Raw genomic sequence first — 24320 nt, 5'->3', positions numbered from 1 at the left:
GATTACAAACTTTAAAGCAGGACAAATATCTTTTTCTGGAAAAACATAGAGTACTATTGCCATCATACTTCATGAAAGAGTTATTGTTATATTTAAAACGTAAAAGTTGATTGACAGAATGTAATTATAGCAATCTTATATTCAAACAAAAATTATCTTTCAAGTTATCAGGGGCCACACGTACAATGTTTTTTTCTCATTGCAAATGGCCTGATTCACAGAATCGGGCCATTTGCAACAAGAAAAAAGCATTTGACGATGCACAAACCCAATTTTGCGATTCGGTAATCTCTTTAAAAGGTTTGTGAGTTGCAATTAGGAAAGGGTGCTTCCTTCCTAATTGCAAGTCGCAGTGCAATGTATGATTGTTTTGTAACCTTGAATGTGGTCACAAAGCAATTGCAGTTAGCACCAATTTCAAGTTGGTGCTAACCCATTCACAAACAGGAAGGCTCCCCATAGGACACTTCTCATTTGTGAATGCATCTGAAAAAATGAAAAGAAAACTTTTCATTTTTGTTTTTGAAATGCATTCCATTTTCCTTTAAGGAAAACGGGCTGCATTTAAAAGCAAAATACTGCTTTATTTAAAAGCAGTCACAGACATGGTGGTCTGCTGTCCCCAGCAGGCCACCATGCCTGTGAGTGCAGCCTTTCCGACTGGGGGTCACAAATTGCGACCGCCCTCATGAATATTAATGAGGTAGGTAGTTTGCAACCCCATTGATGTGTAATGTACACTGTTGTACATAAGGGTTTGCAACTCGCAAATGAATCACAAATTGCAAGTCGCTAAATTCTGGGACATACATCTGGCCCCAAATTCTTAACTTTTATTTCTGGAACCAAAATTCTAACTAGGACTACAGTTGTAAAAGTGGTAAAGTGTATTTTTGCTTTCTGCATTAATAATATTTATGATATCATACAGCCTACCAGGGGTGATGTATTTATAAGACTCTCCATATGCTGGTGTGCCTTATACATCTATTAGTAGTTCTAAAGATGAAAGTCTCATTTTCAGCATTATTTTTTAAATTAGTAAAACAACTGTAGTGAGTGCAATGCACTAAATGTAATGACATAGATACTCATTACAAGTTTGGTGGTCTCAGGACTGCCATGTTGGTGGCGGCAGTCCCAATGCTGACTGCACACCTCCACATGACAACACATACAATAGGTAACAACACCACAATACCAAGCAACAAAATCACATTGCCATACAACAAACCATTTGACACACCACATACACGCAACGCATAAGACATAGCCAACACCACACACACAAATACACGCACAACAACCACACAAGGGCACACAACACCACCATCACACATGCCAACGCAAACAATACACATTTTGGCTGCACACATGCATGTACCAAACACAAACATCTCCTACAGAGAAAACACAGCAATGACAGTGGGACCAGTGGCAGGGCGACACACACACATGCAGCCCAGCACAACAGGTAGCACAATGAACACACACACGCGTGTCACACACAAACCAAAGCCCACAAACACTAAACAGCCATGTAGAAAGAAAGGCAGGACAAGTATGTTACAATCGATGCCAACAGCAGGTTGGACCAGATGTATTAAGATATTAAAAGATTTAAAATGAACGATATAAAAGCAGAAGGCCACTGGCCAGCCCATAGTCATAGGTGCACAAAGCACAAATGGCACCTCACTGTGTCCCAACTTGACTCCTAACTGCAAAATGACATCCATAGGGCAGGGGCATCAAGGGGGCCGGCAGGCACCTCAGGGATTGGGGGGTGGAGGGTGGGTTTGGGATTGGGAGGGGGGTCCTTGGGCTTGGGAGGGAGGTCCATGGGCCTGGGCTTGCGAGGGGCAGATTTCTTGGCAGGGGTAGGGGCATGGGCATTAGCAGGAGGAGCAGGGCAGGGCTTGGAGGTGGAAGGGCTCGATTTGGGAAGGGACACACAACACTTGGGGGGGTCTTACAGGGTGGGAGAGAGGTAGGAAACATGGAAAACTCCATGAGGAAATGCTTTTTAAACACACCAGGTGGTCATGGCAAAGGGGTTTGGGAGAGGAGGTAGAGAGAGTGGTTGTCAGATGTGTAGGTGTGGATGTATTGGGTGCAGGTGCATGCAAGGAATGCTTGTGGGTGCGGGGTGTCTGGTGGGTGGGTGAGGGAGTGCGGGCATTTAAGTGTTTTCGGAGGAGGGGGAGGAGGTACTGGGAGATGCAGTGGTGAATGGGTGACTGTTGGGGTGGTGTCTGCAGTTATGGTGCATGTGCTGCATGCAGAGGTGTGAGTGGCTGTGGTGGGTGCGGTTGTTGGACCGGGGTGGATGTTTGTTGGTCTGCTAGTGTGCTGACTGTGGGTAAGATGAGACCGGTGGCTGAATCCATGCATGATGGTGTGGTGGCTGCAGGTGTGTCTGGTGTAGTGTCTGTGTGGGAGGGGGTGACGGGGGAGTCAGTGCAGGGAGTGGATGTTGGTGTGTCTGCAGGTTTTTGTTGCTTGTGTGCATGCCAGTGGTGGGTCTGGTGGTGCTTGTGTTTGTCTGAGCTATCCCGGTCTGTTGAGGTGGAAAACAAAGGGACTCTGGCTGTCATCAGAGTGGAGGCCAAAGCCTGAAAGGATCTCTGTAGGCCAGCAATGACACTGTCAATGCCTTCCAGGAATGCATTGCTCTGTTGGACCTGAGCTGCCAGTCCCTGGATGGCATTCACAATGGTCGACGGACCCACAGAGATGGACCTCAGGAGGTCAATAGCCTCCTCACTGAGGGCAGCAGGGCTGACTGAGGCAGGGGCTGAGGTGCCTGTGGCAAAGGAGAAGCCCGCCCTCCTTGGTGAGTGGGCACTGGCAACCGGGTAAGGACCTACAGGGAGGGTGGTGGTAGTAACGGGGTGGTGAACATAGATGTAGCTGGGGTGGTCCCTGATGGGACTGCCACCTCCAGGGAGTGTCCACTGGAGGAGGATTCTGAGGATGAGGTGTTCAATCTGGTCCCCCCCATGGTACTCCCCTCGCCCTCTGTCCCACTGGGTCCCTCGGGGTCACTGGTGCCAGCTTCCTAGGTTCCGTGGGCTGCTGCTTCCTCACTCACCTGTGCCCCTTCTCCTTCTCTAGATGATGATGATGCACACAATAAGAGAGAAAGAGAAAGGGAGCGAGGGAGAGAGAGGTATAGGGGGCACAATGGTTAGCATATACCTACCATTGACCGAGCTACAGATGTACGTCTGTCGCAAAACATATAATGGCTAGGACATTGCATTTGCCGATAGACATTTCCTCCATCATGTCATGCCAATGCACTACTACCCACACGTTTGCCATCCCTCACACCTACAGCTATACCTAAGTAGGAGTATACTAGTAAACTCATCCCCATTATGCCAACCTAAGCCCTTTAGCTGGCATTGCATGGCCTGGATGCTGAAGCAATAGTAAGCCTGAATACACATTTTACCCCTCAATACCCCTTTCACCCATTGGCTGTGCAGATGACTAGACACAACACATCAGATCGCAGTCCATGTCCTCTGTAGCATGTCAATTACAGTGACAACTCCACTCACAGACCACAGAGCACCTACCTGTCATTTTACATGGCTGCCCACTCAGTATACTGAAGGATTACCCAGATATAGCCTATACCAGTCAGACACCCAAACAGTTCACATCTGATGTGTGCAATGTGAATCTGTGGTATAGGCATGTGAGTAGTAAGACTCCATCACAGAGCCAGAGCAGGTGACACACAGCACATACATCACTACCCAGCATACTGCTAAGTGCATCTACAATGGCCCATGTACCACATGTAAAGCATCTAAACACATCCACTCAGTGCACTGTCACAACAGATGTACATCAGGAACAATCATACCACTACATGGACCACTTCCAATGCCACCACACATGTAGGTACACCAGTTGGAATAAGCACCATAACAACTCCAGCTCACACACAACATTCCACAAATAGCAAAACCAGTCACAGATGCCAGACAACACACATCTCAGGAGGTATATATTTGAATGCATTAGGCACACATGGACAAACACCATTGCTAGTATACCAAATATACACCCCACTACCACAAAAGCAGCCTGAGGAGACTGAATACACGTTTTCCTTCACATCAACATGCTATGTGTTCAAACAGTACCTAAACCACTTCTAATCTGGCACTACCTAATAGTCAAGGCAAGCTGTAATAGTCACAGGCCATCAGATGTGCCCCCAAATATCCATGACCACATAATGTAGGCAATCAGTCAGCAATGCAGCATAGGACCTGCTAGGACTATGTCCTACATGCCATGTACACACCATGTTGACAAATAAGGGATCTCAAAGGGGACTTACCACCTCCAGTACCAACCCATAGGTTGGAAGCCCACATCCCCACAAGTAAATCTCCTAGGAATGCATCACCCGTGCTATCAGACCTCATTAAATCAGCATGTTACAGTATCCAAGGTTCACCCCCTTGTGGCTGCTGTGCTGCCTCAAATGCCCATCCACCTCAGGGTAGGCCACCACCAAAAATGCAGGCCGTTAGGGGGGTCAGAGTCCAATGGGCACCCGTCCCTTGTTGGGAGGACATCCGCAGCTGGGCCTCTGTGGTCTTCTGGGCCCAGCATCTCAGGTCCTCCTACCGCTTCCGACAATGGATGCTCCACTGCACATGGACCCCCAGGGTCTGCACTTGCTTGATGATGGCATGCCCCTTCTTCTGATCGTTATTTACCTGCATGAGTGACACAGATAAGAGGAGCAAGTTACATAGACTGGCACCATACCAACAGCAGTGGACTTTAAACAGCAGACCCAGCAAATACCCACACATGCACATCCTCACGGTTCACATGCCTAAACACCATGTCCCCTGCATGCATGTACTCCCTGACCGAAACACGTACGCCATTCACCTTTACACACACCCCTATCACACATGGCTATGGCATTGGGCTCACCTGTTACTCTGGTGCCCCATACAGCGTCCATACATGGGTAGGACCCCTTTCCACTAGATTCTCAAACTCTTGTAGGGTGAAGGCTGGGGCCCTATTACCTGAAGGACATGGCATAATGGCTGTCAGAGACAGTACGCAGAAGCTCAGCTCGTGGAGGTCTTGCTTGCAAGAGCATCAGGAACCTAGGGCCATATTTATACTTTTTGACGCAAAACTGTGCTAACGCAGTTTTGCGTCAAAAAAATTAGCGCCGGCTAACGCCATTCTGAAGCGCCATGCGGGCGCTGTATTTAATCATTGACGTTAGCCGGCGTTAGCCGCCGGCGCTGCCTGGTGTGCGTGAAAAATAACGACGTACACCAGGCAGCGCCGGCGTAGGGGGATATGGAGCTTGGGCATCAAAAAATGGGGCAAGTCAGGCTGAGGCAAATTTTTCGCCTCAACCCGATTTGCGCCATTTATTTTTACTCCCAACCCCCATAGAAATGACTCCTGTCTTAGCAAAGACAGGAGTCATGCCCCCTTGCCCAATGGCCATGCCCAGGGGACTTCTGTCCCCTGGGCATGGTCATTGGGCATAGTGGCATCTAGGGGGGCACAAATCAGGCCCCCCTATGCCACCCAAAAAAATTAAAAAAAATACTTACCTGAACTTACCTTAATGTCCCTGGGATGGGTCCCTCCAGCCTTGGGTGTCCTCCTGGGGTGGGCAAGGGTGACAGGGGGTGTCCCTGGGGGTATGGGGGGGCACCTCTGGGCTCCTTCAGAGCCCACAGGTCCCTTAACGCCTGCCTTTTCCAGGCGCTAAAAAATGGCGCAAAAGCGGCCGTACGTCATTTTTTTTGACCCGCCCACTCCCGGGAGTGTAAATACGGCGCACATGCCTCGGAGTCAATTTTTTAGATGGGAACGCCTACCTTGCATGTCATTAATGCAAAGTAGGTGTCAACGCTAAAAAATGACGCAAACTCCATGGACTTTGCCGCTAGACGCGTCTAACGCCAAAGTATAAATATGGAGTTAGTTTTGCGCCGGAATTGCGTAAAAAAAAACGACGCAATTCCGGCGCAAACAGAGTATAATTATGCCCCCAAGTGAGCAAGGCAGCAGAAAATAGTGGTCCCAGCCGCCACTTACAGGACAGGTCCCCCACAGGCAGCAATGTTACCCAATGAGGAGTTGCACGGTGGTTGCGACCGCCTACCACCATGAAGACATATGCCGGCGGACATACATCACTTCCATCTGTCCAGTGCTGCAGGACAAGCGGCTGCCATTTTATGCTCATATCATGCCTTGATGCATGAAAATAAGTGCACCATACACTTTTTTCACATGAAGGTGGAGTAGGCCTATGTTGTGGTATCATGGTTTGGCTCATACATGTGACATGCATGACACAGTGGTTTTTTACTGCTGGTTGTCATATGACGTGTGTGTCCAGATGCACGTCCGATCATAGACAGTGTAACTGTATAGGTATATAGCATGACTACATACATGCTCAGTGAAGGCCAGCTCAGTGTACCACATATGGAACCCCACACATGTGATGTATGTCAGATACTATTGATCAGGGGCAGCAAATTGCAACAATGATGGAGTCCATACCGCTTCAGCATGGCTATATAGTATGTGTCAGCAGTGTGCTGAATGTCTACAGTGTTAGGTGTGTGCGAAAATGGTATGATATAATGATAACAATATCACATTGTATATTCTCTCCTCTCTATCCTAGATACACTGTCATGAGGATATTAAGACATACACCAGTGTACCGTTCGCTAGTGGACCTTTCAACCCTAGAGGAGAAGCATAAAATTCGGACCTATCCTCTGAATCGTCAGACCATCATGGATCTATGTACCCAGTTGGAGCCAGATATATTGCCTGCCATACGTAATCCCTGTGCCATCCCTCTCACAGTTAAAGTTCTGTCAGTGCTACAGTTTCTTGCGACAGGCTCCTTTCAGATTACAGTGGGTTTGGCAGCAGGAATGTCAGAGCCCATGTTCAGTCTTGTGTTGAAGGATGTACTGTGTGCTTTATTGAAACACATGGACAGCTACATCAGTTTCCCCAATGAGGGGATTTAGCCTATGTGAAGGCAGACTTCTGTGATGTGGGACACAATCCTCATGTGCTAGGGGCCATAGATGGCACCCATAACAGGTGTTTAGGAACATGAACATCTACCATTCCATCAATGTTCAGGTGGTATTGGTGGCAGATCAATACATCACCCAAGTGAAAGCCAAGTTTCCTGGATCTGTGCATGACTCCTACATTCCGATGAACAGCAATGCCCCCACATGATGGCACGACTATACAGAGAGAGGGCTTGACTCATTGGTATGTATGAATTTGGATGTGTGTCTCTGTTTTGGCACCTGCCATCACATTCTTCCCTGTGGCTGGATCTGTATTATAACTGGTCCTACCACTGTGCACACAGGTGACTCTGGCTATCCTAACCTTCCCTGGCTGTTAACTCCTGTGAGATACCCTGCCACTGAAGTGGAACTCTATTTCAGTGAAGCACACTGCAGGATGAGACGTGTAATAGAAAGGGCATTTGGCCTTCTGAAGGTCAGATTCAGGTGCCTGACCATTTCTGGAGGTGTCCTCCTCTACAGTGTCCCAAAAGGTCTGTCAGATCATAGTTGCCTGCTGTATGCTCCACAATCTGGCCCTGAAACATCAGATGCCCTTACTAGTTGATGATGAGGAGGCAGCTAGACCAGTTGCTGGTGATGAAGAAGTGGAAAGTGATGAGGAGGCAGATGAGGAAGGTAAACTGACTCCAGGTCAGAGTTCATCAATAAGTACTTCCAGTAACATACAGATATGCTATGTGTGTATTTGCATGTATACTATGTCAACATAGTTTGCTGTCAATGGTCCTCCTGATTTGGATTTTCAGTGGTGGTGTAATGTGTACCTATCCCTATGTGTGTGGGAGGTAACTGAATACATGTAAGCTGCTGTCTGAAAATATATCACCTGTACCATGTGTACTCTCTGCAGGTTGCAAGATTCACATCTCCTATGGACAGGCCTATATTGTGCTATATCTCCTGCATTCTCCTGTTCTCATGTCATATCTGTTGTGCCCTGTTTAGATGGCTATCTACAGTGGATACGACAATTATGAACTGCATATATGCTTTGTGTGGTTCCAGGACTACAATCCTGATGGTAGTCTCTCGTGTTCTTTTTGCAGGTTGGATAATTGAATATACTCTGGTGTGTGGCTGGACTAGAGACTCCTTTACATCTACCCTGGGACATATGTGTTGTACACTGTCTCCTGCAGAGGATGCCTCCCTCTGCAGTCCATTACACTGCCTGTTGGATTAGGGGGCCATACCACATTACATATTGCAGACCAAACATTTGTATGTGTACAAATAAAGACACAAGAGCTGCAGTTGGGATCCATAGTGTTTATTGTGCATACAGTGGCAAAAAGGTGATGAGTGGGGTCATAGTAGATGGAATCCTCAGAGTAGGTGGCACAGCTGTAGGTAGCACAAGTCCAGTGTTCATGGACCATTGAAAAATGGAGTAATGTGATTGTACAGTCAACAGGGTGTCTCAGTGGCACACAAAGGAGAGTAATCAGGAGAGGGTCACTTCCTTGCAGTGGGTTTGGTCTTGGCATCTTTTCCAGCCAGATGTCTGGATGGATGTCCACATTTGCGGGGAGGTTGCTCAGCCACAGAGGGAGGGGTGCTTGAGGCCTGTGATTCCCCTGGCAGAGTCTCCATTCTACTAGCAGCCGCAGATGTAGAAGGCTCTGATGTGGTGTGGCTAGTGGAAGGGGCCTGCTGGTGGGTGGAGGAAACATGCAGGCTGGTGTTATAGTCCTTGAGCACCACTGCAATGGAGGCCATAGTGGCATCGTGGGCCTATCACTGCTGCATGAACTCCTGGTGGTATTACCTCTGCAACCTCTGTGTTCCCCCAACAAGGTTATGATCTAGCCCATGAGATTGATGATATGCTCCAAGGACTTGGTAAATGGTTTCCTGGTCAGATGACTGCATTGTGTGCCGCGTCCTCTGGCCCACAGGTTCCCTTCCATGCCCCCCCTGCCCCCATGTACCTGTGCCCTTGCCACATCGTGCCCACTACCAGTGTCAGCAGGCCCTTGTTTCGAGTGTGAGGGGGTGACTCAGGTCCCTGTACTGTGGGGCACACGATTGATTGAACAGTCCTTAGGGCACAGGTTTGGGGACAAAGGATTGGCTGAGGTGGTAATGCCACAGAGTGGGGGGGTTGATGTCGGCAGGGTGAGGCAGGGAGTGGTTGACTGACCAGGGATTCTGGATGGGCCAGGTAGGTCATCACTTTCTGGAGATCCAGTGGCATTGTCCTCACTGGGGCCTTCATCTTGAGGAGGGCTGCCTATCTCTGGCATCCTCCCCGTGGTGGAAGGGGTACCTGTGGATGGAGTGAGAGAGAGCTAAATGCTGGAAGTGTGATTGGTTGTCTGTTTTTCTGATGCATACAGTGGCTTGACTTGATTCCCAGCAATGTCAATGACATGTGCAGCTGTGCTAACACAGTTTGTGGATAGTGGATTGTAAGATTTTTACCATGCTCCATAGGGCTTGTTTGGCATTGTGCTGTGTCTTAGCATCACTGTCATTGCTATGTAGTGGTCCTCAGTCGAATCATCCAATTGTTGTAGCTAGTGTAATAGTCATACATGCAAGAGATGTGATGTGATTTGCACATTGCAGGTTTCGATGTAGATGGGCTAATGCGTTGTGGGAGTGTGAGTAATAGTAATTGGCTGTGCTATCTGTGCATTTGGCAGGCTGTGGGTAGGCATTGGGGCAGGGTGGTGGTGTGGCATGCAGGAGAGGGGCATTAGGTGATTAGGTGGGAAGTGTAGTGGGAGATAGGGTGTATTGGGGAGTGTTTGGGCGGTGAGGAAGCATGCTGGACAGGTCAAATTAGTGCCAGGGGAGTGGCAGTTACTCACAAGAGTCCAGTCCTCAGGGTATTCCAATAAGGCCTTCAGGATGCAGGATGTCCAAGACCTTCTCCTCCCACAATGTGAGCTCTGGGGGAGGAGATGGGGGCCCACCGCCCGTCTCCTGCATGGCTATCTTGTGTCAAGAAGCCATGGAACACACCTTCCATCTGATGTTGTTCGACCTCTTCTGATGTCCTCCCTTGTGCATGGATTGTTGCCCACTGAGTTGACCCTGTCAACTATTCTTTGCCAACTCTATTTTTCTGGCTATGGAGGTTTGCTGTGCCTATGCTCCTCAGAGTTGTGACTCTACCCAGATGGATTCATCGACAATGACCCTCAACTAATTTTCAGTGAGGCATGGGCGCTTTTGACATGACACGGTGGCTGTGTTGTGGGTAGGAGTGGGGGTTGTGTGTGTAGGGTGCAGTGTAGGGTGCTTGGTGGGGTGGGGGTGTTTGGTTGTGAGTGGTGGTAGTTTATGGTGTTTATGTGTTGTTGTGATGTGTGTATAGTGTTGTTCGTGCAGTTGTGTGGTGTGTGGTGAGTGTGAAGTGTAAATGTGCTCTTGGTGTATGAGTGCTGAGTAATGAGATTGTGGGTTCTCCATGTAGGTGGTGGTCGTTTTTGTTGCAAAGGATTGCAAGTTGTCTGTGGGTGTGTTATATATACTGCAGTGAGTATGTGTGCCTGGTGTGTGGATGTGTGTCAGATGTGGGATATTCGAACAGTCTAATGTTGTGTTCTGTTCTGACAGGAGTGAGTTCTATGCACGGCGGATTGGACCACCAATGGTTTTCTGCCATGAAAGAACCACTTGGTAATTTGCGAGTCGTAATCTGGTGGGTGGAAGGTTGTTGGCATGGAGGAGGTGGTGGTGGAAGTGCCTCATTCCCGCCCTCCTGAGTTCTGGCGGTGTCAGATTTGTGGCTGCTTTTTGGAGGTCTTGATAGTGTGACTCTTAATACTGCGGTCGGATTTCCACCAACATGGCAGTCTTTTGGCGCCCGCCACCGCAACGGTCTTGCAAAAAGACCACCAAAGTCATTATGAGGCCCATAGTGTGCAATTTTGAGTTTTTTTTCCTACAATCTATATGATTGATTTTTTCTGTTCAAGGATGACTCTTTATACGGTACATCATTTATGGTGTAAGAGTATAGAACCTGAGAACAGTATATAAAGGATAAATTAAATTCTTTATTTTAATGTAAGATGGCATTACAGCGTAGGAAATGTGTAGTAATGTTTTTATATTAAGAAATTGTCTATTGCTGACACATCCAGGCACACATTGATAAAGCTAATCACACAGGCACTCACACACCAGTAGAGCCACTTACACACCCAAACACTGATACAGTCACTTACACACCCACCGAAACACAATACAGCCTCTCAAACACCCATGCACACACTGATACAGACTCTATACTCCCAGGCACACATCAATACAGACACTGACACATCCAGTCACAGACCAATACAGCCAGAGACACACTGAGATAGCCACTGATACACTAAGGTACACACCGATATAGCCACTGACACACCCAGTCAAACATTGATATAGTCACTTGCACACCCACCCAAACATCAATACAGCCTTTCAAACAGCCATACACACACTGATACACCCACTGACATAGCCAGCCACACACTAATATAGTTTCTGATGCACCCACGTGCACATCGATACAGACACTGATACACCCAGGGACACACTGATGCAGCCACTGACACACCCAGACACACACTGATGCAATGATTGACACACCCAGCTACACACTGATAAAGCCACTGACACACCCGGACAAACACCGATGCAGCCACTGACACACCCAGCCAACTACTGATACAGGATCTTAAACACCCAATCACACACTGATACAGGCACTGACACCCAGCCACACAGCAATACAGTCATTTACATACCCAGGTACACACTGATACAGTGACATACAAGGCTGACACCAATACAGCCACTGACATACCTAGGCAAACTCCAATACAACCTCTCAAATACTCTGCAACACACTGATTCAGCGACTGACACACTCAGACGCACACCGATACCGAGACTAACAGACCCAGTTACACACTGATACAGCCACTAACACACCAAGCCACACTCCAACACAGGCACTCACAACCGATTCATACAGCAAAACAGACACTTATACACTAATACAACCACTCACAGACCATTCACATACAGGCACTGTATTGTGTGACAGGGAGTGAGCCGGACAGCACCAATTCTACAAAAAGATGGCACTCTCCTCCCTTCTCCCTAGTGTCAGCACTGATTTCAGCTGTTGTGCACACACACACACTGTTGCGTAGGGTCTCATTATTCTAATGAGACTACTGGATTTTGAGCAGCAGAGTTGCCCACGGCGTGGGAGACTGAGTCCAACCCACTGCGGGTGACACCTGTCGCTCCAATCTGGGTTTTGTTCCGGCTAACTAGCAGTGCCTCACCCCTACCAAAGGATAGTGATGATTGGGCAGCCCAGCGCATGACATACTTAGCTTGTCACTGAAGTCGTGGTCACTCAGGTCTCATATCGTTCTCTCATTTACAATCAAGTCTCATATATAAATGACAAACAGAAGCAGTATATGTTTTAATAATTAATTTAATAAAATTACTGCATCTTAGATAGCAAAGCGTGAGCTGCAAAAACCAGGACAACACAACATGACAGTATTAAGATTGTGACGAGAAGAGTGAAGTATAAAAACAACACTATCATATTGTCACTATAATCAATGGACTATTACCTATCTAGGTTATGATTGAGCACAGCATGTGAAGCTCTAATTCTGCCAATCAGGTTCACCTGGGAAGACATCAACCCCCACACCAGAGCAAAGGCCTGTGATCTGTTTTAGCATCTATGCGAATTACTCAGCAGTCAGCATACAGTTGTGGTTCCCTGACTGGAATCTCCCTCTAACGAGTAAGGGACAAGGAAGTGTTAATATAATAACACAGCTAATATTCTGAGAAAATGCCCCTACATAAGGATGTGTATTTTCTACGAATGTTGGAGACTAAACTTCTACCACGTTCACCGGCAATGTACCAAGCCGTAGCCTTGAAGAAAGTACAGAGTGATCAAGAATGTCTTGTTTGAGAACAGAGTGCTGGCCTAGGCAAAAACAGTTAGATAGATGAAAATAAAACAAGACCCTAAAACTGGTTATTGTAATAATAAAACAAAGCCGAATAAAATATATCTAGGTTAGAGTGCACAGCGGCCTAGTTTGTTAAAATAACGTGCATGGAGCTATAACTAAAATGGCTACACAATACCATTGCGCCATACTGCAAGGTTGCGTGCATGAATCTAGCATAGATTTGTACTGGAATGGTACCCAACCAGAACAAAATACTATGTTTAGACACATTGCAGTACACATGCAAAGTCAGAAAAGAAAGAAGAAATGAAAACATTTCTCAATTTAATGCCTGCTTACAAATGGCACTAACTTTTTGTGCAAAACCCTGCAATCTAATGTTGTAAATAGGGTTTTGTGTCAAAGGCATGGGTGGGTGCACGGATACGCCTATGTACCACCCATGTAATGCCCCCTTGGTGCTAAGTAACGCAAAGCAGTGCTTCACTCTGCTTTGTGCTACTTTTAGAGTACTTTCCAGCAGAAAATAAGTTTTGCACTGGAAAGTAAATGAGGAAAAAAAACATTTTGTGCCTGTTAGCATCACTTTTGTGATGCTAGCCCACTGCAAAATGTATGTAAATCTCCCCCTTAGACATAAAAAAGTACTCGTACAACCATGTAGCCACTTCGTAAATACTTTATAGGATCATTACCCTTTGTGAATATTAAAGTAGTCACATGTACTATTTTAATTTCACTTATGCAGGGTGTAACACATATACATATACAAAAACTCAAAAACACAAACAGATATAAATACAAAAACATAAAACACGTAGCTCTTTCTTTGACCAGATGGAGTGGTTCTAAAAAGAACTATTTTTTTGAGGGGTTTTATACCAGTTTTATATTTTTTGTTGTGTTTTTTTAATAACAAAACTAAACAAGGTAGAAAGGTGGATAGCAGAAGGGAATTAGGAAGGAGCAACAGGCTTCAGATTCCCAAAAAAGGTTAACTTGTAACTGGGTTAAAAAAAATACTCAATGGTGATTAGTAACAGCATCAAAGTATACAGCCACCAATGTCATAGTCAATCCAACAGGCATGTGGCACTTCACACAGTGTGTGATCATATTGTTAAGGTTGCCACACACAGTTGGCCCTGTGATGACATCAGTTGCAGAAGGCTGTGGCATGGTTGCAGATGATGATGATGGTTCTGTGCCAGCTGCCCTCTCCCAGATCATTCTGTTACATGTTCTTTCCTGGGAGGTTTTAAGATGCTTCTACATGGAATTTTTCCCATGTGAATATTTTTTCGCAGTACATCTGAACAGCTACTTTACACGGATGTTGCACTGGACATATGGGGCAGTGACCTTTTTTCACAAGAAGGTATGGTGAAGTGCTTCCGGACATCAATTTCCTTCTTTGGTGCTGGCATCTTTTCGTCCTCTTTTACAGCAAGTGTAGGATCTTGATGTTCTGATCAGGACATTTCTGCAACTATGGTACCTTCCTTCTTAATAAAAAATCCAAACACGGCACAGATGCAGTTGTTCTCTAGCCTTCCCTGTAGAGAAGAAAACAATAATAACTGATTTGGGGTGTGGTTTTCTTTGAACATGGGTGTGGTCCTAATGTATAGAATAAGAAGGTTGAGGTTTCGGTGTGTGATCAAGCGAGTTTGCAGATTTAAGGACATATTTATAAGCCTCTAGCACCACCTTGTGCCACATTAGTGTCATTTTTTATGTTAATGTGGTTCTACAAGGCCAAAATCCTCGCGCCACATTTACAAAGTGGCGCAATGCATGCATTGCACCACTTTGTAACCCTTTGCGCTACATTATGCCTGCGCCAGGCATAATGGATGCAAAAGGGGAATTCCCCGTTTGGGGCAAACAAATGGCGCAAGGAAATCTATCAGATTTCCTTGCGCCATTTTGTACAGCACTTTTAATGCCTGTACAGAGCAGGCGTTAAAAAGGGGCTTCCATTATTTAGAATAGACCCCTATGTACTCTGCTGAATTAGAGCCATTATTTTGGCACTACTCCTGCAGAGTACATCAATAGCGTCACATTGAATTACGTTATTGCCCCAAACCATGCGCCATGGTGCGCCGTATTTTTAATACGGCACACACGTGGCAGTGGAGGGGTGCTAAGGGGAGCAGGGAAAGTGGCGCTGCACTCTGTGCAGCGCCCCTTTCCATAATTCTGCCCCTTAGCCTGTAGATTCATGGATTTGTGAAACTCATAAAAGAAGTAAGTATATTCAAAATCGGATATAGGATGCCGTATATGTATATATGTTCAAATAAATATGTTCACACTGATGTCATTAATGAAAATAGAGGGACATATATATTTAAAATATTTTATTTTTATTTTTGACGAATCCAAGGTTTTGAATTTGCAGATTTGTTCTGATCACGTGATCGGAATTAAAAACCATAGAGTACTTGTAGTCTGATCTTTGTTTTTGGACCAGCGGAGGATCCGTTGAACCAAAAAATAATTTTTTAAAAACGTCTTTTTATTACATTTATAAAAACATTAGTTATTTTACATTAGGTATATTTGTGATGTTTAACTTTTAAAATGTACTAAAAGTATAATTATTAAAAGAAATTGGAGTTCAAAATAAAAGTTTTACTAAATTAAATAGGAAAATGAAATTGTAGTATACTTTGTACTAAAAAACCCTAGAAATTCACTGAAAAAAACAACATTACAGGGAGGTTATAGTTAGGAATACAATTTAAATAACCATAGAAAATCACTGAAAAAACAAAGGTTAGAGGTATGTTATAGTTAGGAAATAGGATTGATAGAACCTTTGAAATTCACTGAAAAACTCGAACGTTAGAGGGACGATATAGTTAGGTTGACATTTCACCCATACAAAACCATAGACATTTAGCAGTTATATTTACCAACAATAACTATAACTTATGCCCTTGCCATGCACTGCTTATGGCCTCACATACTACATCACTGATGACGCAGTCAGTGACATCACTGATGACAACACAGATGATATCTCAAATGATATCACTGATAACATCATCCAGTGAATGTCTGTTTCGTAAATGGTTTTGAGATTTAAAGATATATACTAACCTAAGGAACAAAATAAATTGCTGTTCATTTCGTACTACTGAGTGATACCGTGTGTAACATATATCATCAGATCTATGATCCTGTGTTTAAAGTGCACATACTATTTATCAATATAGTAGCCCCTACTCTGTGGCCTGCGGCCTCTACCCAACCCCCCCAACAGGCACATGGCTAAAGGGTGAGCACAGCATGAGGTTGCATGTATGTGGGCTTGCCCGTAGGCAATCCCTGCCATGCACGTCTGACGGCCAAGTACAGCGGTGGGTTTTTTAACATATGGGAATTATGTATTACTTTATGTTAAAAAAAACATAGAAATTCACTGATAAAACCAAAGGATAAAGGGACATTATAGCTTGATTCACACTTTATCCCCTCAAAGCTGAAGAAATTTGCAGTTACAGTTATACTTACGGTTATACTTATCTGAAGAATCTACAACTTGTACCATTAAGTAACTTTAGGCCACTCTTATATATATAGTACCAAAATGGCTGCCAGCACATGTAGTATATATATATATATATATATATATATATATATATATATATATATATATATATATTACCTATTGGTGGTCACCAGTAGGTAGTTATATTTAGGACCTAGTTTCCATAGGAAAAGCGTTTTTTGACTTGCCTATAACTTTGGCGCAGTTCGTCAAATCTTCAAAACAAATTCAAAAAAGTGTCCTACTAAGTCTTATTATGCAAGTTTCAGGGTGATTTGTCAAGCAGAGGCTGAGAAAAGGGGTGGTCAAAAAAGTGCTTTTCCCAAAGGGACTTTGAACTTGACTACAGTCCGAACCGCTGGATGGAATTACACCAAATTTGGTAGAAAGCTAGCTCTTGGTTCAGGAAGTATGTTTATTGTGATTTGGTGTAAAGTTGTTCAGTAGATTTGAGATATCAATGGAAAAAGAAATATAGGTATACGGCTGGAGCCTGTGCACAGATCTCATGGTGGGATCAGATTGGCTGTCAGCACTTCAACCAGAAAGTGCTGGTAGCCATTTTAGGACCAATATACATGATACCACCCATTGAAATGCATTGTAGTGAATGGCAGGTTTTGAGGATCACAAAAAAGAGAATGTATAAAGGGTGAAAACTGATTTTAGGTACAATATAAATAATTTGCTGCTAAGGTGATATTTTCGGTAAATTTGTGCTAACTTTCTCAGCCATATGAGAATGAAGTCTGACATTCTCAGTAAAGCATGTATTTCCAAGAAGAGAAGCCTGTCAGTTGATTCCCTTGTGTTCTACTGCAGCCTCCTAGAGTGTTCTAAAGAAGAACTAGAGCACTTGCAGACCTATTTATGACAAAGGTGTGGCACACTTGAAACCATCTTGATTGAAGCAAACTGGTAAAACCCAAAAATATTTAATTTAGAAAGGAACAAAGTGTGGGTGGTTAATTTTGTCATAGAAAATATGGCAGAAAGAAAAAATAGGGCATGGTTTACATGAGTTCTCAAATATCCTTCTCTTGTACTTCCAACAGGAGCAGCCTGATAGTTCATTCTCTTGTGTTCTACTGCAGCCTCCCACAGTGTTCTAAAGAACAACAGGAGCTCTAACAGTCTTAGTTATGACAAAGCATTTTCAACCAAGGATACTGCAGTAAATGAGGAGATTAGGGAGCTTCATAACAAATAAGGCTCCCAAGATGGCCACCAGAGGAACAAAAACACAAAAATAGCGCAAATATCACCCAAATATAGCCCAATGACACAAGTGTGCAGTTCTATATAGCACAGACTTGACCCGAAGGTATTGGAGTGTTTCAAATGAGCATCAGTTAAATTACACAAGGGCACATTCTATTTGAACTTTAGACATGATGAGATTAAGTGATTTGCCTAGAATTACAGAATGTTGAGCTGACAGCGAAACTTGAACCTGGTTCTCCAGTTGTAAAGCCTGCACCTCTGGCCGTAACACCACATTCTCTCCCCTAAGTGTAACATACAATCAAGTGATCAACTGCCTAAAGCAAATCAAGATAGCAAATATTTTAAAAGTGCTTTGTCACTATTTGAGAACTCAGGAAATATGTACTCATTTACATTTTTTAGTGCACCAACCATAATTTCCATGGGATTAAGACCCTCTAATGTTTATAATTTCTAAAGGAAATGGTTTAGGTACTATATTTTTTATTACAACAAGATGACATCAGACATGTCACACTTTTATAACAAATATAAGACCTCATTTACAAGAACTGATGTATCGGCATTGATTCGTCAGTTTTATTGTACCTGCCACAAATGGCCTCACGACCCTATGAATGTGCTGTATTTACAACACAGGCCTCCATGGCGCAAGGACTCATGGATGTGTCAGAAATGCTGGTTCATCTTTTGGCACTAAAGTGACGCATTGCTGGAGTTGGTAGTAAGACTGGTGCAACTCCAGCAATGTGCCAGAACACAGAGGTGAGTTCCATGTTAAAAGTGCTGTGTCAATCCCTATGCGCTGTGCCAACCCCTGTTTTGAGGAGGCGTAGGGAGTTTGACACAGTCAAGTTGTAGATTGACGCAGTGAAAAGTTGTAAATTTCATTACTTCAGTTTTATGTGGCTTTTAATGTTGGAATTATTCCTGGCACAGGTATAATGCGACACAGGCCTCTACAGATTGACGCATTGGGCCCAATGAATCTATTTGTAACTATGGAGCAGTTGGAGCCCTTTATGGGACATCTAAAACCTCAAGGCCTTCCCCGCAGCCCTAGCCAGCTCCCACCTCCTGCAAGAGCTGCTTTGCTCCCTTCTTGCTAGAGCTATGTTTTCATCTGTCTTCCCTGCATGCATATCTGTGTGCAGGGAAGACACATGAAAAGACAGATGAAAACTCCGCTTTCTGACAGCAAGACCTGTTTGACAGGTCCCGCTATCAGAAAGCAGAGTTCAGTTTGCTGTGACTTGACCAAAAAAATAAAATAAAAATAATAATATATATATATATATATATATATATATATAATTCTTCAACAGATGGACAGTTAGCCATCTGACGGCTGCACCGATCCCGTCAGTGAATTTTTAATGGTAAAGTAAACTCGCATTCAACAGGCTCGAATTCAGTTGATAATTTTATTTCTTAATACAGGTGACACAGCGTCCTGAAATGCGATGTCAACGCGTTTCGGCAAAACGCCTTTTACTGGACAGCTGTGGCTACAAAGCCAACATCTTTTAAGTGCAAATTAACAGTCCTTCATTTATTTCCATAACACCACGGTGTGAACTAAAGCGGCAGCCATCTTAAGACATGTTTAAATATAGAATTATGTTTAAATTTCACAATTAATGAATGAATCACCTATAATTGTTAAACTACTTCAAATAATTTACATAGTTTGCATAACTGAGACATAGATACCTTATAGATAAGACATGATAAAACCCCAATAAACAATACATAATTTTAATTCAATCCAATGTCACTCTTTAGTTATCCTATTCAATACATAAATAAATAAATAGAAAATAACACATGTAGTATATCGACCGTTCATTACTTTCATCTATAATCTATTACTAGCGACAATAACTTACGTTGTATTTATATTGCAATCTAATCTATGTTGTCAAAACGACATCATGTTGGTAATGGGTTTTCATATCTAAGAGACATTCGATCAATTATAGTCTACAACCTCATTTTGAGTTATTTGCTTAACAGTTGATATCCAATTTCTTTACTATTTTTATATTTGGTATATATGTGGCCAATTAGTGCCATATTTCAAAAGACATCCTGAATTATGACTTAGTACCTAGATATTTATCTAGTGTCCACATCTTCTAAAGTGATTCTTCTTCGTTTTTATCTGTATATTAATTAACCCTAAAAATACATGTTATTGGTCTATAATTAGACAAGGCCTGAGCTTAAAATGTAAAGTGCTAAGTGCTGAGTAATACAATAATTAAGTGTGCAAAACATGCATATATATATAATCAATAAGAATTGTTCACCGCACTCCAAAGAATCCAATTATAGCATTTATTGGTCAAACAGTCAGCAACCACCAACGCGTTTCAACTCCACTTGAGTCTTGTTCACGGTCAGTGAGTCCTACTATCTTGCCCTTAATTAGTAAAATTCTATTCTCCCCATATTGATGCATTCTGGGTATAATAGTTTTACTAAACATAACCAAAAAGGAAAACAAAGAACACATAAAGTTAAAATAAAACAGGCAATTTAAAAAAGTGATATCCTTTCAGATGGATCAATTATCTCTAGATGTTCAATTATTGTTGGGCTGGTAATTTGGAGCTGCAGTTCAAGCCTCAGAGAGCTAGTTTGGCAGTACTGGGGGTCCATGGTGGAGCCCCCAGGATGCATGGAATTGGCTCCCAAATACCAGATTTGGAATGGGGGGATAATTCCATGATCTTAGACACTTTACATGGCCAAATTCTGAGTTATCATTGTGAAGCTACAAATAGGTATTGACGTATATGTAGTGCAGGCGTGTAGTGGCGTCCCCCCACTCACAAAGTCCAGGGAATTGGTCCTGAACTATGTGCGGGCACCTTTGCTAGTGCAAGGGTGCCCTCATTCTTAGTAACTTTGCCCCTAGCCTTCATTAAATGAAGGTTAGACATATAGGGGACATATAAGTTACCTAAGTGCAGTGAAAATGGCTGTGAAATAGTGTGTGCACTCTTTCACGCAGGCTGCAATGGCAGGCCTGTGGAAGTGTTTGTCTGAGCTTCTTATGGGTGGCAAAAGAAATGCTGCAGCCCATAAGGATCTCCTGGAACCCCAATGCCCTGGGTACCAAGATACCGTATACTAGGGATTTATATTGGGGGTCCAGTGTGCCAGTTGAAATTGGTAAATGAAGTCACTAGCCTATAATGACAAATTTAAAAGCAGAGTGAGCATAAGCACTGAGGTTCTGATTAGCAGAGCCTCAGTGACACAGTCAAGAACTATACAGACACACACATTAGGCCATAAACTATGAGCACTGGGGTCCTGACCAGCAGGATCCAAGTGAGACAGGCAAAAACATACTGACATACAGGTAAAAATGGGGGTAACATGCCAAGGAAGATGGTACTTTCCTACAATATATATATATTTATATGTTAGAAATTAGGGCTCTAGTTGCCAGAGATATGCACTCTGTCTAAGTAAGAACCACAATTCTAGTCAGGGTAAGTCAGATACACAACCTAAATTGACCTGTGCTCAACCTCTGGTAGCTTGGCACAGAGCAGTCAGGCTTATCTTAAGAGGCAATGTGTAAAGTATTTGTGCAAAACTTAAATTATAGTATCACATTTAAAAACCTCAAAAAGACTTCACACCAGTTAGACAAATAGAGAATATATATCTGAGTGAAACCAGACCAAAATAACAAAAATCCAACAAGTAGAAGCGAAGATATAAATTGTTAAAGAATAAACTGCAAAATAGCGTATAAAAGTCAATAGAGCTGAAACGTTACTTGTAGTCACAGTAGACCAAGGTAAATTCACATTTCAGGCCAACCACGATGAAGGGCAGGCCAGCTACAGGACCTGCAGAAGGCCCACTTAAATAGTACCTTGGATGAAGCAATAGGTGAAGACTTGATGTGTCCATTCCAATCCATGTAGTCTACTAGATGTGTCATCATCAAGCCTCGCTGTCGGGTCCCACTTCAGCATCAAACCCCTTTCGATGCAGGCAATGCATCATCATCAGGCCGTGCAGCGATGTCCTCAGATTTGTGATGGGACGTCGTCAAACCTTGTGGTCGGATCCCACGTCGTTGTCAAATCAGCACTGCACCGCCATTGAATGGCAGTGCTGCAGTTCCAAGTGGTGCAACTACATTGATGCATTGAGCTTTGAAGAAAAGCAGCTGCAGATTCCCCTCTCAAGGCTCAGGACTTGATTTGCACCTGTTGGCAGGGCAGGACTCACAGTGGCAGAGTTCAGCATCTGAGGCACAGCTGAGGGAAGTCTTTGATGCCCTTTGACTCCCAGAACAGGAGGCAAACCAGGAAGCCCTTGGAGTCACTTGGTTCTGAAGAAGATGGAAAGAGTTATGTCCATTCCTTCTCACTACCAGACAAGAGACAGCAGGCCAACACAGCAATGCAGTTGAACAGAGTGGGAGTCCCTCCTGGCAACACAGCAGTCTTTCTTCCTGATGTGTACTGAAGTGCTGGTGTCTGAAGTCCAGTAATTAGACTTTGGTGCCCTGGTTCTTGAAGGTGGGAGAAGTTTTTAGATGAATGCCTTTGAAGTGCATAGATGTCCTACCTCCCCTGTGCTGTCTCCAAGCTGACTGGAATGACAATGCTGGGTCTTGAAGCTGTATTGGGGTAGAGAGGACAAGCCTATTTAGGTGTAAGAGAGGCAGTGCTAAACACAGCTCCCCCATCAAGCAAGTTAATGGCCCATTAAGGTTCATCAAGTCACACATAATCTCCTGTTGTGTGTGGCTATCTAAAGGGAATGCACAAGGACTGTCTGTCACCCACCCCAGACATGTTTTGGAAAAAGGCAGCAGTCACACAGGGCCAAGAGCAGAAAAAGACGTAATGTAAATTAAATATGCCAATTGTTCATATGCCAATGTTACCATGTTTAAAGGAAAGAACATATGTACTTTAGCACTGGTTCGCAGTTATAAACTGCAACTGGTTAGCAGGTGGTTAGCAGTGGTAAAGTACCCAAAGTCCTAAATCCAACAATAACAAGTTCAGCAAAAAGGGGAGGATAAAGGCAAAATGTTTGGTGGTGACCCTACAGAAAGGACCATTTTCAACATGACCCCCCCTTGAGCCTATAGCCAGGGTAGACTAATGAATTCCTTGATGTACTTTCCTGTTAGACGATAGAATGTGGACAATGGCTCTCTATTTCAGTGACACTTGTCAGTTCTATGCCTCACTGAACTCAGTTGGATCACTCAGTCTGTACTCTCCTGAGCCACTGAACTGACCCATAGGAACCCTTCTTCTCAATTGTGGACCTCACCTGTGCAGCACCTAACCTTGTTTTGCTCACAGATGAATTCCAGTAGGCAGACAGCACCTCCATTCTACCACTTATCTCTGACATTTGCCCCCAACCCAAAGAAAATCCTGTCCACATGGACAACAACCAATAGAGGCCTTTGACAGCTGCCAGTGCCAATACTCAGGCCCCAAGCCATTCAGGGGTCCCTGGTCTCTTTAGTTTCTCACAGCGGGAAGGGGGCAGTAACCCCAGGTGCCTTGTACCCTTTTGCCACCCTACCTCCCACCAGTTCAGGGGTGGTATCCTGAACCTGGTGTGTACCCTGAGACTGAACATGTACCTGGCAAGACAGGACTTCCAGGGGAGTACAGCTACCCCTTCCGAAGGAAACACAATCTGCAAGTGTTGTGTAAAAGACTGCCTGGCACAGGACCCTAGCCCTCACTCCCTCTGACAGTACATGGAGTCCCCCAGGCCAGAAGTAGGCTTAGTCTTGAGGTGCTCTGATCTTGGAGCTGGCAACCTCTGACGCTCAGATCCTCCCACTGTGGATGGTTTCCAAATTCTGCCCCTCCATCTGGGACTTGGTACCCTCTTCTATGGAGGGGTGTCACTAGAAAGTAGAACTGGTAGTGCACCTGTGGTGGCCACCTGCCCTGCTCTCCTTACACTGTGAGACTCCCCTCAGTGGATGGTCTCCTGGTACAGAGAAGGTCCTCCTGCTTGTGCCCCCAATGAGATTAATCCAAGCATTGGGGCTGGAAATAGGGCACCCTGGGCCTTTGCCACCCCACCCTTTCTTCTCATCTTGGATAGGACATGGGACCATTTTCCCTCATTACCATAATCAAACCTGACTTGGTCACTGTGTACCACCCCTTCATTCTGTTGGGGGAGCCTGAGCCAACTTCCTTAGAATCACTTCCCAATACAACCCTAGACACTCTGGTACTCACCCAGAGATCTGTCCCCTTTGCCAGATTCCTGGGATTAAAGAACTTCCAATCCACTAGCTGTTGTCGTAGCTATGGAAAACAGTGACTGAATATGTGCTCTCTAGAAATCAAGCTGTACAGCCCCTCAAAAGTGTTCACCATACTAGCCTTCACTCAATCATCC

This window comes from Pleurodeles waltl, chromosome 8 (assembly GCF_031143425.1).
Source record: "Pleurodeles waltl isolate 20211129_DDA chromosome 8, aPleWal1.hap1.20221129, whole genome shotgun sequence".
Taxonomy (NCBI): Eukaryota; Metazoa; Chordata; class Amphibia; order Caudata; family Salamandridae; genus Pleurodeles; species Pleurodeles waltl.
Note: the sequence above shows the minus strand (reverse complement) of the source record.